Below are 5,109 nucleotides of genomic sequence, written 5' to 3' on the forward strand. Positions count from 1 at the left end.
ACGGATAGACAAAGCGCTAGAATTGCATGCATTTGTTTCCTTGGGTGTAAATAGACGACGAACATGATACCTTGAATATATCTCAATACAACTAAGCAGTATCCTATCCAATCCAATGCTCTTTACGCTTAATTACTGTGACGCCGAATGGCGATCGGCGCCTTCACTATATTTCTGTTCTGCGCCGCTCTTTTCTTTGCTTTTGTGTAGTGTTTGATGCGATTGAGGCAAACTCCTGATAATTCTTAGCAGGGGTAGATGCCCAGACTCAGATAAACGTAGGCCGGGCGCCTCACTTAAAACATGGTGCGAATAAGGTGCAAACTCGTTTCCGTATTGCCCAGTCTTTCGGGCTTATAGAATTCAAGGCTGCAAGCTGACACTTTTTCAGGGTCGAGGGTCCAACCTGCAACAACAACAGCATGTGACCTCTCCGGTGCCAATCGTCAGATCCGACTGCATTGTGTTGTTTCACAACTACGGCATATCAAGACACTCTACTCTTATAAGGTAGTCTGTACAATGTATGTTAATTTAAAAAGGTTGTCAACGTATTTCAACATATCTGCGCTATCCTAAGCAGTAGGCCATCCAGGGATGTCTGCAAACCAACGTGCCTTGTACACATTATGCTCCACTCTTACCTTGGTAACACTTTTGCCCTGTATCACATTCACAACATCGCTAAAATACTGTCCCTATATCGCTTGAATATAAATTACTATTTTGTGAATAATTCTTTTATAAATACTTATATAACTAAAGGGAATATAAGGACCCTTTTTTTCCTCTACCTTAACTTAGGCTAGTCTCTTTAATTACTATATCTTTAGATAAAGGTAATAATAATAATTAATTTTTAGAACTATTTACTATACTTCTTATTAAATATCTTATTAATCTCCCTCGTATTATTCTTATCTTTTAAGTTCTTAGTAATCTTTTTAAATCTCTATTTAATTTAATAGAGAATTTAGTTCTAAGAATCTTCTAAAAACTTAATATATATTATAAGGAGGTTATTACAACCTATTATATATAGATAACAGTTAACTAACCTACTTAAGTAATAAGCAGCTAGAATAGGATATTTATACTATAAGATTATAGGAATAATAGGGACTTATTTAGAAAATAGAAGAACTATAGTATAAGTTATATAATAATAAAATAAAACTAAGTAGATAGTATAGATTACTAAGTACTTAGTAAGGATTACTAAGTACTTATTAGTAATTATTAAATATTTATTAGTACTTAATTAGGAATTAATAAACTAGATAAAGGAACTATTTAAGATTTATATATAGTATAACTTTAAACTTAGTTTATAATTAGATTTCTATAGCTTTTTAGTAATTAACTTAGTATTTATCTTTATAAATACTTTTAGCTTATTTTTACTATAAATTACTTATTAAGCTTAAAACTAATTATTTTAGTTTCTAAAAGACCTAATTTATTATAATTTATAACCTATAACTTAGACTATAACCTTAATATACTATTATAGTATATTAATCTTTAGTTTCTATTAGTAGACCTTACTATTAAATAGCTAACTATAATACTTTAATTGCTCCTATTTAGTAAGTTAACTATTAATACTTATTAATAGTAAAATAGTAAGTATATCTTTATATATTTCTACTAAGTTATTTATTTTAAAAACCTCCTCCTCTTTATAGTAATTAATTTAAAATCTAGTTAAAGAACTTAAAGGAGCCCTTATAATAGTAAACTTTAATAATAAAGTAATTTTAAAGAAAGATACCTATAAATATTTTTAAGCTAAAGTTAAGAAAGAAGATAATAATATTACTAAGGTTTAAACTATATATAATAATACTACTATAAAACTTTAAAGTTTTAAAGAAATAATATAATAACTAGGAAATAACCCCTAATATATTATAGACCTAAAAATAAAGTTATTTAATTTAGAGGATAAAATAGTAATATTAATATTAAAAAACTCTAAGAAGAAATTTATATTTTATATATAGTTACTAATATTATTATAACCCTTACTAGAGAATAATAAAAACTTAAACTTAATACTCTAATTATTTATAATAATACCTCTAAATAACTTAAGTTATTCTTAATTTAAGTTAAGAACTACTAAAACTTTTATTATAGAGATTTTATTAATTAAACTAAGAAAGTTATCTATATTACTACTTATTTATAAGAATAAGCCTTTAAATAGTTTAAACTTATTTAGAAAGAATTCTTTAGGTATAAAACCTTAAATAAATATTCTACTAAGATTTATAATATCTATAATAATTTTAAGGGATTTAAAAATACTTTCTACTCTCTCTTCTAAAACTCTAATAAGAAATAATAAGTTAAGAGAGATCTTATATAACTATAATAGATAAAATTAATAAAAAATATACTACTATATTTAGATAATTTAGTATCTAATTTAATTTTATTAAAGAAACTAAAATCTTTATATTCTATTAAGAATTTAAGGATAAAGTTAAAAATAAGATTATTAAAATTAACTATTTTAAAGACTTTTTTTAGTATACTAACCTTATTATTAAAATTAATAATTAACTTTTTAAATATTATAAAGAAAAAAGTAAAAAATAATAAAGATTAAACTTTAGATATAAATACTAATAATAGCCCTATTAGAAGTTTAACCCTTAGTAGAATAATAATAAACCTTATAATAACTAAAATAATATTTATTAGAATACTACCTATAGATAATATAATAAACCTATAGATCTTAGTATAATAATTAAACTTAATAATAAAAAGCTTTAGAACTTTAAGTATTATAACTATAATAAATAAGGATATATTACTAAAGACTATAAGTAACTTAAAAAGCTCTTTTAAAAGCTAATAACTAAATAACCTTAATAGGTTAATATTATTACTAAAGTCTTATAAGTATTTTAATCCTAAACTAAATATTATAATAATAACTATTAAATCTACCTTAAAGATAAGGAAATATTAAGATACTACTTAAGGGATAATAACTTTAAATAGTCTAAATATAATATAATTATACTAAATATATATCTAAGAACCTTAGTAATAATATATATTAGTAATAATAAGATCTATAGAAAAACCTAAAAATAACTTAATAAGATACTATAAGTATAATAACTTAAACTAATTCTTAATTCTACTCTAAAAATAACTAATAACTAAAATTAGACTAGTTATATACTCTTAAACTAAACTACCTATATAATACTAAAAGAATAAATAAAGGAAAAATCTAATAATAAGCTAGATTATTAATATAACCTCTTAGAAGAATAGTAACTATTTAATCTTATAAATAATTAGACTTTTAGAGAAGGAGAAAGTTCTCTTTATAACTTAAATAAACCTTATAATATTATATATTAATATACTTAAGTAGAGATTACTTATAAGTTTACTTTTAGTATAGATAATACTAATTCTAAAGAGGAATTTAAGAAAGATAATATACCTAAATAAATTATATATAAATAAATTAACTTATATAATAATAAATAGTTTATTAAACTTTATAGTATACTTAATATAGAACTAAGAATATATTATACCTTATAACTTAGAATTAAAGATTATCCCTATTTTAAGATTACTAACCCTAACTATTAATACCTCTTTTAGGTATAGTATTTTTTTAACTATTATAAGATCTATATAGGAGATAAATATAATTATTATTTCTAACCTAAGTAATATAATAATAATCCCCTATAAAATATCTATACTATATATATTCTTATTAAATAGGAACTTAAAAAGTTTAATAGTAATATTACTATATTTACCTCTAATTAATAATTCCTTATAAAATACCTCTATAATAAATAGATAAAATAGAATAAATATTAATATAATAAGTATTAAATCTATTATAAAGAAAAAGTATATATTTAGAGAATTATAAAGAATAAACTTTAACCTCCTTAGGTTAAATACTATAAAAATAGCTTTATAAAAATATAATAGGAAGGAAAATAAATTACTTACTTAGGATACTTAGAATAGTTAAAAAACTAAACTTATTTATTAAAATAGAACTATAATAAGTAATAAGAAAAAAGTTTATTTACTAAATATTATAAAGGTATTAAGGTAATATAGAACTTAAAGTTATTATTAATTAATAGATAATACTTATATTAATTAATAATAAAACTAAAATAAACTTTATTACCTCTTAAGTTATTAATAAACTAAAAGTATTATAGAGAAGAAAAGAATAACTATATTAATTATATATAGTAGAAGGAGAAGAATTTAAGTATAAAGGAGGTATTATCTATAATAAGATTATACCTCTTAAAATAAGCTACTTAAATTAGAAAGAAAAAATCTAATTTAATATTACTAATCTAAGAATATATAATATAATACTAAAACTATTTTAGTTATTAATAAATAACTTATAAATAGATTAAAGTAAAAGCTAACTCTATTAGGATTATAATAACTTAGTTCTTAAGTAACTTTATTAAAAATAAATTTTAAATAAACTAATACTATATAAAATAATAAGATAATATATCTATTACCTTAAGGTAAAAGAAGCTATATTATAATTATTAATTATAATAAATCTTAAATAAAAGGATAATCTACTTCTATCTATCCTAGAAGAATATAGAGTTTATAAGAAACTCTTTATAGCTAAATTAGAAATTAAACTACTTAAATATATTAGTTTTAATTATAAAATCCCTTTTAAAGAAGAGAAAGAATTATAATTTAATAAGATCTATAAACTTAACCTAATAGAAATAGAAATTTTAGATAAGTACTTTAAAAAAAACCTTAGGAAAGGTTATATTAAACCTTTAATATTACTAATAAGAAGCTTTATTTTATTTATACCTAAGAAGAATAGAAAACTATAACTATATATTAACTATTATATACTTAATAAAATAATAATTAAAAATTATTACTTATTACTTTTTATAAATAAAATAAAATAACTTTTATATAAAACTAATTAATTTATAACTTTTAATTTTAAAAAAGCTTATAACCTAATTTAAATAAAATAAGGTAAAAAATAGAAAACTACTTTCTAAATATAAAAAGGATATTTTAAATACTTTATTATAC

This window comes from Colletotrichum gloeosporioides (assembly GCF_011800055.1).
Source record: "Colletotrichum gloeosporioides strain Lc1 chromosome Unknown consensus_13, whole genome shotgun sequence".
NCBI classification, from domain to species: domain Eukaryota; kingdom Fungi; phylum Ascomycota; class Sordariomycetes; order Glomerellales; family Glomerellaceae; genus Colletotrichum; species Colletotrichum gloeosporioides.